General features: G+C 45.6%; 1 protein-coding gene across 1 annotated transcript in view; it reads right to left on the bottom strand.

Moving 5' to 3' along the window:
* The window catches only part of LOC107191415, a 51,472-nt gene extending 36,683 nt beyond the window's left edge, over window positions 1–14,789 (bottom strand). The window contains exon 1 of the mRNA XM_015580461.1: window positions 14,589–14,789. The gene's annotated coding sequence lies outside the window, so the exon portion shown is untranslated. The remainder of the gene's footprint in view (window positions 1–14,588) is intronic.
* Window positions 14,790–15,168: the final 379 nt, after the last annotated feature.

Below are 15,168 nucleotides of genomic sequence, written 5' to 3'. Positions count from 1 at the left end.
AGTGTTCGAAGGCTCCTCGGCACTGAACATAACATAATTCATAAACTAATAGCCGTATGCGGTTGAAACAAATATTATTAGTTTCAGAATTCCAAGCTCTACCTAACCCAGACTTACCACTGTGCTAAACCTCGATAAAAAATCAGCGTTACACCTGGGGACTTCTCCTTGTCACAGTGCCTTTGAACACTCGTCAAGGATTTGCTGTACTTCGGTACCGTGCTTCTGACGGTGTTGAACCTTCTGTGTATGCACTGGGCAAATACCACTATCAAGAACGTTTCATCAGAGTGGAAACGACGGCGGTCACGAGACAGACTGGTACCTACACGCGTCGCGTTTCATCCCGTCGAGATTGCCTTTCCTCGATGCTCGCTCCTGATACCCGAATTTCCCGGAACGAATTTACCGTACAGCTTTCCTTGATCCTGCAGCGGCGAGCAATCGCGATACTGTAATTAATTAAATACATTTCAACAAGAAACCGTTCACCATCCCGTCTAATCTCCAGATTCTTGGATCCTCGCGTGTCCTGGGATCGACGAGTCGCCGTCTCGACCGAGATTAATGCACAAATTACGGCGATGAAAGTAGAATCGTACCCAACGACGTTCTTCCTCCATCGGAAGGAACGAGGAAAGGCAGCGGAAACGGGCATCTAATATCGTATAAACTGCTCAGGCCATTCATAAATGAAATTCCAATTACGTTGGCAAACGAGAATTATTTCGTTCAGTGAAACCAACTGTTAGCGAATAGGCATCTGTGTCTCTTCTACGAGCAGAGAGAAATATAGAAGATTCGAATTAATAACCGGTGAAATCGATGGTCGGCTAGGTCAAGCATTCGTCTACGCATAGATCGATCCCCCTCCCCCCGACCCCTGCCACGGCGGCGTGCCTAAACGTATGAATGAAAGCCAAGCCAGAAGAGGAAAGAGAGGATCACGTGAAAAATGTCGGTTCGAGAAGAAAGCCATCCAGGGGGGAGGGGTGTGGAGGAAAACGATATCCCCGAGATCGGGAACGAAGAAGGAAATTCAAGATCCCCGGGTTACTGGGTCGGTTCGAGAGGGTCTGGGTGTGGTGGAGATGACGTGTGTAAGAACCCCCCGTCGATACAAGATAGGGGAGTACCACAGACAAGGAAATAGAAATTCGAAAAGAAGACGCGAGGTCCTACAGGTACATGTATACCAGAAACGGCCGAACTCTCGATGGTCGAGGCACGATGACGTAAAATTTCGGAGGGAACAGGAGGGAAGCAAAAGAGAATATAAGGAGAGAGGGGGAGAGAGAAAGAGAGAGAAAGAGAGAGCATGAACACCGCGCAGGCGGCTACCACTGCCAGGGTCACCCGTCGTCGTTCCTCCGCGAATACTCTTGGTACTCGGATGATTCTGTTCTTCGGAGCAGTCAGTGCGCTGCAAGCGCTCCGATGACGCGCGTCGGCTTTACGCTCTTTCCGTGGAGAACGCACGTCCAGGAGGTGGAATTGTCCGACAGAATAGTTATCGGGGAACGTTAAGTGAAAATGTATCGTTAACGCGAGTGGTTATCGCGTCGTTCGCTGAAATTAAAAAAAAAAAAATAAAAAAGGAACCCCAGATCGGGTGGGACGACCTGGTGAAATTTTCAACGATCCACCGGGGGGATCAAGTGGCGTTCGTCGTGATTTCGGAGAACGGAACCTCCCCGTCCGGCTCCAGGTGCCGATTGAAACGACAGGAAGACTAATGAACGAACGACTCGGACGTAAAGTGTAAGCATGATTAAAGATCGTCCCGGAATAAAGGGGACCAGCGGACCTGGGACGGCCACATCTTCGGTTTCAACTTTCATCTTTATACTGTGTTTTTGAGATATTGATAATATAGATAGATGGATCGTAAAAATACTCGGAGAGTTCAAGGTGCGACACACGCGCGTTTCACGATACTGCTCGTGGCACGACCATGAAGACGCACGGGGAACATTAGGGAACAGGCCTACCGTCGACAAAGGTGCGATTCGAATGTTTCTAATTGTATTGAATACTCGTGTTTCCCTTGTGTGACCAACACAGCTCTGGTATATCCCTTTTTCCAACAGAAAAATTCCGTATTTCACTTTTGTCGTTATATCCGCTTCAACGATCGTTGAAGGAACCGTTGCGTTGGCTCGAACAATCATTCGTTCTCCATCGTCGCGCTCGAGAACAAGACGGTCGATTCTTTTCTTCCATCCTCTAAACGGCCTCCTCCCTCGATTCACGAGTCCTCGTGAAAGACGAACAAATTCTCGAACAATAGAAATTAATTGCTAACGTCGGCACACTTCGGATCTCTTTCTCTCTCTCGGCGGACTCTCGGTCAGCTTTGTCCGCGGATCTTTCATTAAAATTCGTTCAGTTCCCGTCGAAGAGCTTTTACGTTCAACGCAACGCAACCGCAATCAACTCTACGAAAGGAAATGTACCTTTGTTCCTTTTTTCATGAAACATAGTCGAAAGAAACTGTTCCTACGTCTTTTCCGACGGGTACAAAGGCAACTTGGCGTTAGTTGGGTCACGCGAGAGCACATTGACGGATTAATTTTCTATTCGTTTCGACGAGTCCGTTAGTCGTTTCGTGGAGAAACGAAGAAAACGAAAAGAAAACGGACGGTTAATTAAAGGAAAGATCGATCGCTACCAAGGTAATAGGCGGTCGTGCCGCCGCGAACTTCGTACGGTCGAGTGGGAAAATCAAATTTAAATTGCCACCGGCTTTAAGCGCCGCGATATAAGCGTACATACAACTACCACGGACATAAATTACTTTCCGCTTTGAATCACCGTGTCACCGTCCATGAGGTACAATCGAAAACACTTTCATACAGCCACCGAATTCCCCCGGTCGAGTTCTCTGAAAAGTTCCGTGTCTCTGATGACAAATAGAAAAGATTACGGGGTTTCCTTGAGGACAAATACCAACAAGGAGGAAGGTTAAACGATTAAACGATCGGGAGGAGAAGCGTGATAAAATCCGAGAAATTCGATAGACCATACGTGACGTGGCAAGGATTAATCGAAAGATTGCGCGACCGAGAGAAAAAGGGGTGGCGGAATCTCAGAGGCACAACGATGCGAGGAACGACGATGGTCGGAATTCGGTGTCCGTCGTGATACTGGATAGCTCCAACGGCGCGAACGAAACTCGATTATACTCGATTTCATGGACAAGAGGTGCCCGATATCTACGTGATCTCGGCCCGGAACCGACACGAAGACCGATAGTGCCCTCAAGAGTGATTCGATCGGGGCTGACTACGCGCGGAATCATTCTCCTTCGCAGGAAAAACTCGTATTATACGCGCCGAAAAAGGGACGAAAGAACGGAAACGACGATTCACCGGTCTTCCACTTTTTCTCGAGAGGCTGACTTGGATAGGTTCGTGGAATCTGCTGCCTACCCCGTTCACGAAAAAGAATCGTAATCGACTTTGGGGGTGATTCTCCGGGTCTCCTATACATATATCCGTCGAGGGACTTGTACCGTGCCCATAACGAGGAATTAAAGCAACGATGAACCTCATGATTGTCCGTGACAACAAAAGGATTTGTGATCGTTAATAAGAAAATGATCACGTTAAGGAGAGTTTCTCCTTTAAGGGGTATTCCCATTCGGAGGGGTCAAAAAATCAATTTTTTCTTTATTGTATTTTCTTGAAAATGTGCCCTCAAAGTGATATACATACTTCAATTCATCGAATTTACGAAGTTATAACGATTTTTTCAGAACGGTATACCAATACACAAGTAAACGCGCTTCTGTCGAAACCATGTTTCCAGATTGGCTGTCACGATATCTCAATAATGAATTAACCAATCTACTTCAGCTTTGTTGACATACATATAAAACAGACGAAAGCCTCGACCGTTTGTCGGTATCTGTTAACTGGAAGAGGTTTCCATGGAACCGGTGGACATGTAAAAGGTTTCTATTCAGGAATTCGCGGCAGACAAGTTAATTCGACCGGAGGAATCGCGCTACCACCGTCGGAGTAACGTAACGACCACCTTACTTCAGAGATAACGGCGAACTTTCCTCGTTCTTTGTCTCCGCGGAACCGCAGCCAACGCGAGACTGCAGTCATTTAGAGTGTCCTCGAACTTGAGGGATCGAACGAACATCTAGAAATGTCACCGTAAGACTGACCTCCAGTTTCGTGTCGTGCTCGTTCTACTTCCGATCTCTGCCAAGTTAATGAACTAATTATTAACCTTCGGTAGTCGGACGTTTTCGATAATCGAATAGACGGCGACACCTGGATGCCCAGATAGACTCCTCCCTACTAACCTCTTTTGGAAGAAATTTCTTTAGAATATGCTGGTCTTCCGAAGTATGTCGGAATGGTGTGGGTTGTTTCTGAAATCTTGGGTCAGAATAGACCCGGACATCGTCGTCGGACAGGTAAATTATCCCGGGAATGGAATAATCATGTCACCGTTCCGCGATACACAGAGATTCGTTGGGGCTGGAAATGCAAATTAACGCGTCGCAATTCGCACAGGTGACCACGCGAAAACGTTTCCTTCTTCCTCTGTGTTCCATTCCGAAAGCATCGCGCGCGCGCGTTGGCGTATTAAACGGACAACCATACCAATATTTTATTCGCAAACGCAATCTGATCGTGCATATAAAAAAGAAGGCCTCTATCCTATTCCCTCCCCCCTGACGTCACCGTCCAAACGCGTCTGTGGGTATAACGAATCGTTAAAAATCCTGATTAGCATAGCACGCGCAGAGACGATTATAATTGATGATAGAGGGAGTTGATGGTTGTTCAGTCTACTGGTTAATTAGTTGGTCTTTGTATTCGAACCGTTAATAGGATTCCATGCAGTCACCTGAAATTAACACGGCCGCTTATAATCCGAGATGAGAGCGTAAACTAATTTTGTATTTTCCTCACCTCGAAGAATTGACGAGTAGAAAAAGAATGCTCGGCCCGGGATAAAGACGAGCAAAAAAACGGATCGATAGTAATTTCCAGCGTCGACCGACGATGCACGAGAAAATTCGATGATTTAATAATGAAATTACTAACATCGAACGAATTATTCTCGGCGATCCATTAACGGGGAACTGTGCTCATCGAAACCTACCGGTATATCTGCCTATGAAATCTATCCCGCGGACATTGGCCGGATCTCATTAATACCCCCGGTCCAGAATTTCCTTCGTTAATTTGGAAAACGAAGCGGTCCATGCGAGGCTCCATTTCGCCAAAACGCGAGCAACATTTTAGAATTGCATTGTGTCGGAATATCGTGTGCATTTATCGATCACCAGACTCACGGAAACGGTGCTCGATACGTGTGCTGAGATCCCAGAAATCTGTGTACATTCGATTGGAACGGTAGAACCATGTTTCTCAATTAAACTCGTCGGAATAACCCGTCTGCTGTCGTTTCTAATCTACAAAAAAACAACTGTGACCCCTATACACCTCGATTTGATCGATCACACCCGACCGAAGGTTTTCACCTACGATTGGCCAATACCAGGATACTTCGGAACGTTTCGCGGAAAAACCGACAGTATCGGGGCGGAGTTTCGTGTCACGTGAAACGACCGTGGAAGCACATTTTTTATCGGGTTCCGAAATACATCCGAGCGGTTGTTAGGCTGACCGTGCCCGTCGAGGGGGTCGTTTCAATAATGCGACGGTTACGGAAAGTAAAACGCGATAAGGACGGTCCCACGTATCATCTCGGGGCATATACGGCCGTGAACTGCTCCTAAACTCGCGATTTACGGTCGAGATTGCCGTGTCAATCTCGAGGTTTCCTCAGAAAATTTAACGCGTCCGAAGAGATTAACGTCGATACCGCACGATGGGTTGCGACCGATACTGCTTCCGAGGATCAAGGCGTCGAGGATCACACTCGACTCGGAAATAAACCGTCTAAACAAGTATCGGCGATACGAATCGTTCCAACAGGATTTTTTAATTATAGGTACTTTCCTGAGAATGTTAATACGCAAATAATCCTACTGAACAATGTTCAAATCTTCTAGCATGTAAATACGATGGACAGTGGTGTGTCATGTCTAGAGGTGCGCAGAGGCTGATGAACCTTGGCAGCGATAAAAGCCTCGACGAAAGAACTAATATATGCATTCACTCTGAACGAAGGAAGAGAACTCAATGAATTAATTGGTGTCGACTATGCGGACTAGAAGTATTTCCATTCGCGATGAATTAATCATCGATCGGAATGATAAGCATTGACTACACATTGTGATTTCAATGAACGTACAAGGAAAAACTTGAAACCCGTTCAAGAAGCTCGAGATGCGTTTAAGATTCGAGGATCGTGAAATCCCCTTTGCGTTCGACGACACGGAAAATCTCTCCGGTTTGAGTGACGCTCGCTGCTGTGTATCTAACCGCAGAAACTTAAATAATGGATCCAACACGATGATGTCAAGCATCCGATCGATGATCTCGACTGAGGTTTCTAGTTGTATTTTATAGAAAAGTCCTGTCGCACGCAATGAAAAGAATTGGTTTGGAAAGTGAATAAAAGTAGCGAATTTTATTCTCTGGGGAAATAAACCGGTTGGGATCGTCAAAAGTACATCCACGTTTCATTGAAGATTAAACCGAGACGGTGCTCCGCGTAGGATTTTAGGGAAATCCTTGTCGAGTTTCCTCGTTGACTGACTATTCCAGTTTTACCAGCAACGAGTTACGGTCTACCTCCCTTCCGTCGGTGATCCGAAAGGCTTTGTTATCCTATGCATACCACGTACAAACCCTCGTCAAGGTTCAATTAATATGGTACACCTACGCCATGATTTTTTGATCGGTATACCGTTAGAGAGCGGGAAGACTCGCTGAATTAGTTACTCCCTGGCCAGACAGCCATGCCCGCGTGCACACGATGATAATTAAACGGGCCAAATAGAGAGAGTGATAAAAGCGCCAAAGAAGATCTCCCGTTCGTTCGAACTCTTTCACTTTTTCAGACGACGGAAGGAATATTATTCAAACTCGCGTAACTAACCAGCGACGATGGAACGGTTCTGCGACAGAAACAAGTCACTCCTGACCGGAGATTGGCTCGTTCGACGGTAGAATTTAATTCGCCACGGTAATTGGATCGCAGAGACGTGTAAAAGTAGAATTAAATGTTCGTGCAAGAAGTTCGTTCATCAATTAACCGTAGTACGAGAGGAGAACGGAGCCGTTAAATTCCCATTTTTCGATCGTCTCTCGTATTCACGTTTCCGTTCGACAATAAATTTTCATCCGATGCACTTTTACCCCGCCACGCAGTGCGTCGCTCAATGGAAAAATCTTAAAAATCGGTATCTTTTTGTGATTCTTGTTCTGACTCTCGAGATCACGTCACTTTTTTTTAACGGAATTGTATATTTTTTATGATCCAATCGATGCATCTTTGTATTAGGGTATTTAGATCGAAAATTGATTGGTTCAAATGTTATGATTTTAGTTCCGAATGACCATATACTCGACGAACAGTGCGTCGCCATGTTGCCGCGGTAACGTGCAGAACAAGTAATATATGCACGCGTAGGAATCGTTTTTTACGACGATCCGTCGCCGCAACTTCGGTGCCATTTTCTCCGTTGTTAAGCTTACATACACGCCCGTATCGCAAATACTTATGCGACATCAGCGCGCGAGGCAATTCTCCTTATCTCGTTTCAACCGTTCTCGGATCGTTCCTAGCAACGCAAATCTCGAAACTAGAAAGAAACGCGTTTCTCCCTTCGCGACACGACTACGGATCGTTAAGAATTCTATAACTCAGCGACCATTAAAAATAAAACAACACACACACACACACAGAGTCTGTTCTTTCCGAGCCATACAAACGTGAGTGTGTGTCCCCGCTTAAAAATAAGTCCGACTCGTCGAGTGGAAACGAGCGTAGTTCTCGAGAGAAATCGTTCCGCATTCTTACCAAAACTACCGTTCGTTGTTCGGTGAAGAAATAGATCAGTCAACGATTAATGGCGGAGTTTACCCCCCCCCCCCCCCCCCCCCCCCGACCATCCGCTAGTTACAAGCTAGATCGCGGGCGAATAGAATGGCGAACGTCGCAAGCATTCGATTATAGTTCCTGATTAATGGCGATGTGCCCGGCGCTCTACGAAAGAAGCACAGGTGTCAGATTTATCGAAGTGCCGTGGAAATTGAATTCTTCGGAACGCGCGTTAAAAAAGTTCACTCGACCAGGCGGCATCTTTCGTCGAAGACATTTTTTCCATTTTAATTCCCGTTTCGCGTTACCGCGAGAAAAAGCGAGAGAAAAGATTCTTGAAGCTTAATAAGGGAAACCGGTGGGCGGACGGAATTAAGGTAAATGAATGAAGGCAAAAGAACGGACGGGGTGAAGGCGTTTTCTTCTCGCGGATGCACCACCACTCTGGGCTCAGGCGTATCTCTGCTCGTCGCCAAATGAAAAAAAAAGAGAGAGAGAGAGAGAGGGAGAGAAAGCACAGGGATATCCGTGGGAACGCGATAAAGACGGAAGATTAGCCGGGTAAATAAGCATCCTTGATCTTAACCCGGAGAGCCGTCGTTTCAAATGATTTTTTGTCGCGACACTGTCCCCTCGAGAGACGGAGAAAGGGAGAGGGAAAAAGAGCAGGGCTTTACGCTTCAAGCCTCGAAGGAACGATCAGGATAAAGCTAGGGGGGTGGGACCACGTGAATCGCTTAAGCACGACCAAATCCGCCGCTTTATGGTCGGCAACTTGAACAACCGTCTCCCTCCCCTTCCCTCCATCCTGTCGCCCCTGCAACTGATGTGTCTCGACACTGTTCGAAGAAAATTAACGGGAGAAGAGGGGATTCAGGCCAAGGGAAAACTGCTTTCCTCGCTGTTTCGTGCGGACCGTTCTCGAGCAATCGCTAAACAGTGTCCTCCTTCCTCCTGTATAATCTTCTGGTATCCTTATATTACTAGGAATATGTAACAAGAGAGAGAGAGAGAGAGAGAGAGAGACAGAGAGTATCCGCCTGGGGAGAATTACCGACGATGAATCATCAACCCTCGAGAGTGATCTCGTTCGAAAGCTCGCGACGAGGTAAATAGGCACGGTGCTCTGTTTTTTACGGGACCGTTGATCCACGGTAAGCGGACTCGACCCGATACGATACATACAGATTACTTGTTGTAAAAAACATTTCTCTCGACGAGTATATTTCTACAGCCGGTCTCTTTTTTTTCAAGCCTATTCGCAAAAAAAAAAGACAGAACGAACGTCCCAGATACGCTGGCGATGGAGGAGAGACAAAAAAACGTAACTCGATCGATGGACGGAAAAAGATCGGATACCGTGAATAATTTAACTGTATAGTCGAGAGACTTCGAGAGAAACGTTGATCTCGTTGGTATTTTTGGGGACAGGTTAACGGCGCGAATTTGTTTCGAAAGAAATCCCCGTAGGCCGAGGGGTGGAGGGGGAACGATGTAAACGTGTTTTTCTTTAACCCTCGCGAAAAATGCTATCGTCGCCTTCGGGGGCAACACGATCAGCTGTTGCTTTTCGTTATTGCCAACCCTCTAAAAATACGTGTTAGCTTCGAGCTTTGCCCCTTCTCGTTTCAACTCTCTGAGTCAACTATAGGAACTCCTTGTCTAATTTTAACGCCCAGAAACACACCGTCCACGCGGGGACCGAAACCACCGCGAACCACGAGAAATCGACCGATGGCCTTGACGATTGTGAAATTTGGACAGAGGCCTCGTGACACGCACACACGTACGTACACAGATTCACTTGAGACATCATTCTCCCTGCCGACTACATACTCGGTTTCGCCCGCAGAAATTCCCGACGGTGTATCTCGGTGTCTCGATACTACACACGCCCCGTAAACAGTCGTTTGAGCAACGGTCCGACGTTCCGATCCCGACACGGGACCATATCGGATCGCTTGCTCGCTTTGACATTGATTCGGTACACGCTCGACGGTCCCGCGGAGGCTTCTGTTTGGACGTTAAACATCGACGTTTACGATCGATTAATCATCCAACGATCGTAATTTCAACGGTACGTTCCCCGCCGACCACCGGTTACCGCTTGTAAAATTTGCGCTCGATGAAATACTCGGAGAACTTTACCAGACGATAAGTGGCTATAATACCTCGGCGGTTATGGTCCACGATTGACGATCATTTTTTTTTTTGTTCTCGAACAAAAGAAACATATAAGGCTTTCGCATACGGTTTCTTTCGAGAACACGAGAGACGAAAAATGACGGATTTCTGACTTTTTATTTTACAATTACCGAAATCCTAAAGATACTTTCATCGGAGTTTGTGTTCACTTTTAATTCCTTATACATTTTATATTATCCTATACTAAACTATATTGTATTATATGTATATTAGACATATTAATAAATCAGAGAATTTAACTTTGCATACATTTAATGCTGGTAGTTCTAGTGTTAACGAGACACAAGATGCGGTCCTTTATGAAACGATCTATTTCCAAAATGGGTCGTGCGTAAGAGTGACGGGGCGAGATCTTTGTAGAATACATCGGCGACGATGTACCGAAAATAATCCACGTGGCATCGTACAGTTTTCGCACGAGCGCGATCGCGTCTGGGTCGTTCGTTGTCGGAGAAACAAATAAAACGGGAAACATCGAATGACGATGAACCGGTTGCGATCCAAGGAAACAATATATGTATACATATAGATGCATACTAACGGGGACCGTAAAAATTCCATCGGCAACCGGTCAGCACTAGAACTACCGACGATAAACGTAATCTATGTAAAATGTAGAAATTTATTAATTAACTCTGGTAGTCCATCTAGCCCTCGTGAAAAGTGATAATCAGTAGGTGCCCATTTTTCTATTTAGACAAGACACGAGGCATCAACAATCGTTGTTACAAGAGTATACTAACCAGCAATTTTATTTGATTTTAGTAGTTCTAGTGTTAAAAACGAACACCGGAGAGAAAAGGAAAGGAAAGAAAAAGTAGGACGATACTGAGAAGAAAGTAAGAAAATAGATAACCTTAAAGGTCCTGCTCATCTCGAAAATTCTATTGACCCGTTTCTCCGAAACGCTATCAGAGATGCAATAAAAGTAACTAAGGGAGAATTTATTTTCCTTGATATCGGTAACAGCGTAGGGGACCCAACATAACCGCGGAGACGTGCCGTCTGATCTTAAACGGCTGCTACCACTTATCGCATTCCCATCTCGACTCGTGGCTCGGTTACTCCACTTTCCGTGGAGCAATGAAGCCGAACGACGCACCGCCAATACCAGCTGACTCCCTCCGTCGTTTCAGGTTATAATGCGAATCTACTTATATTCTTGACAATGACGCGTGGCGGACCCGTGTGGGTGCCTACTCGATTCGAAACCACCTACCTCTGGGCCGAACCGCCAAAGGTGATCTTGAGATGCGAACGAGCAACACAGCCTATCCCCTTCTGTGTGCGTGTGTATGAACGTAAACACATTTTCCGTCTACACAAACGGAGGATCGCGTATGCGTAAATCGCACCAACACGATTCTCGACTTCCTAATGGCCGCGTAAAAGAGAAGACATACCAGATGTTGTTCACACTTGAAGGTTATTACTTATAAGTGACAGTAATACCGTCTCATTTCCTGGCTGTTCCACTTCGCGAGAACAACCGCGGGACCCGCAGGCCTCGACACCATGCGGTCGATTTACAAAAGTCGATCCAATGCCGGGTCTGCGCTTTCGTAAACTGTATTGTCACTTTGTTGCTCCGGGTCCGCGCTAAAAACACACCCGAGTAGATACGGTTCGCAGCGGGAACCACTAGTATGCCGAGTCAAATTGTGTAATATATGTATAATGCAATATAGCGTAGTATACAATAATAATATGAAGCGTATAAGAAATTAAAGGTTAACATAAATTCCGATTAAAGTACCCCTAGGGTTTCAGTAATTGTACAATAAACAACTACTGTCGACTGTTCGATCTCGCAGAGTGTGCCCCGGGTTCGGTGATGTCGCGACCAAATTTCACGAGTGCTTCCGACAAACAAGGAACACACTTTCCACGGAAAATCAGGGGATTAAGAATAGCGAGGGAATCACAGACGGTGATAATGCCGTAAAGTATTTATCGGCCGTTCCACTTTTGCTGTGAGCGTTCGGGATCAGCGGGACGCTAATTATTATTTATGCGGGTACTTTACGCGACGATATAAATACTATCGATCTTGCGCAACCGTCGAGTTTCGGGCAATGAATTATTCCGGTGGCAGCTGCCATTATGTTCCACACAGGATGCCACGCCGGGTAAGATATTTATCTCTCAAAGAGATCGACCATCTCTCTCCGACGAACGTTCCTCCTTATGGGAACACGCTTAATTAAACTTCGAACGGTGAAATCGGAGTTTGAAATTAATACCGTAGACGGCGTAGAGACACGGCCAAGTCGCCGTGCCGAGAACATTGATTCGAGAAAGGACGTTGAAATATCGTTATTGAACCCGTGCTCACAGAGGTTAGATTCTGTGAATGATTACGAATATAATATGTATACCTACCGTCCCGAATCCACGCGTGTCTCTCTGCACAGAGACACCGGACGAGAGCGTTCACGAGGATAACCTTGCGGTACGATAATTCGAGAACGACGACGTCTCCGACGACTTTATTAGCCGTCTTCCCGTAATTATAAACGATTCATTAATCATGATAACGGGGGCTTGGTCGGCAGACCCGCCGGCTGAGAAATTATCGATTCTGTTGTTGCATCGAGGTTACCGTGCCAACACTTTAAACACTCTCGCGCGCGAGGAGGACTTGTCTAGGTATACACATTTCTTTCTTTTTCCCCCTGATAACAAGACTTCTTAAACGGCGCCAGAGCTCGGTGCTACTCGTTTGAATTGATAATCGAGCTTACTCCCTAATTGGTAAATTGCCCACGAAATCGGCCGACTTCGTCCAAACCGGCGTCTGTACAACCGAAACCAACAATGGGAACAGCAATCGAATCTCGCTTTTGTGCTTTTGTGCTTTTGTGCTTTTGTGCTTTTGTGCTTTTGTGCGTCGAGTCGTCGGCTTAATGAGTCGTTTTCATTAAACTGCTAATTCAAGCAACATCGTGTGCAGTCGTTAGCCTTAATCATCATTACGGTGACGTGCCTACAACGTCGTCTGTTCACGGTCTCCGTCCGAGAATTATATCTGTACGCGACACGACTTCGGGATGAAATTCGATTGACCTGTTCCTTTGGAAATTAACCCATCGCTGGAGAATAAACATTTAGACTCTGAGGCTAGAATTTCGCTGCTTGATAATGGTGAAGTTTTACAATGAGAGCTATCTAATCGTGAACTAAAATAAATATGCTGCCCACCCGGGGTAAATTTCGACTTTAATTCGCGACAGAGGAAACGGAATCGTATCCAAAGGACAGTTTGCAAAACGCGCCGCAGCCCCACAATTACACGACGACCGGACGCCCAGGCCCATAAATCCGTGCGCGAGAATAAAACGCAAACGCTCGGTAAAACTTTTCGTCCCGACCTTTTGTCCTTAGCCGAATCGGATATTGCGTTCAACTCTCGAAGCCATCGTGCAAAAGTTGCACTCGTAATGCGTCTCCTGCCTGCGTCAGCTTTTCATTTGGTGGAAAACCAAAGAGTTCGTGGAAAGAAGCAGACACTCCTTTTTCATCGTTTAAGTTGCAGAAAAAGTAGCTCACTTTTTTCTTTCATGAGATCCTTTAGGTCCGCCCCCGAGAGAACGCGATTTCACTTATTGCGAACATAGAACGTAAACCGATCCAGTTATATACCCGGGAACACTTTATATTGGAAAAACGGAAGCTACTCGCCGATTTATTGTCGCGCCAACGCTTCGTTAACAACAATTGACGCATCGAACAGGCAAATTAGTTTTCGAGCGGTGGGAGCTATATCGCTGCACACAACATTTGAACGATTCGCTAATCGAAACAATTTATCCGAATGAAACGTAAAGGCGGCACCTGGTAATCCGCGAAAGTTTAATTAAAAACATAAAAATAAACGTTACTAATGAAATTTTCTGTTCGCTGAACAACCAGTGTTGTGTCAAAAAATACACCAAATTTGAATATCCTTGTTAAATTTTCGGTTTTTTCTTGTTTCGTGGCGGTTATTGAAAACGCAGCATGCGATCCGTTCCGCTCCGAATTTAAATGGCGTTCGAGAGAATGTATTGAAAACAGCGACACGCCGATAGGTTAAATCAATATGTATATATGTATATATGTAAAGAAAATACCAAAATGGGTAACCACGTTTCCGCATGTACAAAATCGGCGACGTGGAAAATAGGAAAGGACAAATTAACGATGGAACACGAGTGTGCCAATCAATGCTCGAAACGACACGTAAATGGACGGAACCGATCGCGTCCGATTGAATTTAACACCGATATCCCGATCCAGAAACAGTATTTCGGCTGTTTCGAAACACACGATAGCACATTCTCTAGCAATTAATTCGACAAACGACCGTTAACTCTGACAAAGGGAAATTGTAATTATCGCGAATGCAAAGCGTAATTTTTTACCTTACGAATAATGTCCTGTGGATGCTCAATAAGCTGGATGACAAACGGTCACGTTCCGTCCATAGTCTTATGGTTCGTCGTGCGTTTCCTTGTTATGATTCTTTCGTGCTTTTCTTTCCACGCACTCACTGCCCGAAATTCTAGCGGACACTAACGTACTGCACGAGACACGATATTACACTGATCATCCTTGAGTCAGAGACCACGGCGTATGACATTCCTACTCCTGTTACTGTTTACAAAGTAAAGTCGAGCCGAGGGTAATGTTTACGTTACGTCTTGAACACGCTCGAATGGTACAGACATTGTTGCGTACGTATCGAAAAGGTCGACAAACCTATCGATACTCCCGACGATCGTCCAATGATCGCGCGCCCATTTTACGCGCCATCTTTGAATGTATATCAAAACTTACGAGACGTCCTCCTTCTTTTTCATAACGAACATATGTACTGTTCAAGTTTTTATTTGAAATTCGTACAATTACTTTCGAAATATCGTTGAATCATTGCGATCCTCTCTTTCTCTTTTTTGATTACAGATCCCTGGAAATCTTCGAATAATCTTCCATCGGAGGAAT

The sequence above is a fragment of the Dufourea novaeangliae genome, unplaced genomic scaffold (genome assembly GCF_001272555.1).
Source record: "Dufourea novaeangliae isolate 0120121106 unplaced genomic scaffold, ASM127255v1 scaffold246, whole genome shotgun sequence".
Classification (NCBI taxonomy): domain Eukaryota; kingdom Metazoa; phylum Arthropoda; class Insecta; order Hymenoptera; family Halictidae; genus Dufourea; species Dufourea novaeangliae.
Note: the sequence above shows the minus strand (reverse complement) of the source record. Positions and strands in the feature narration are given on the sequence as shown.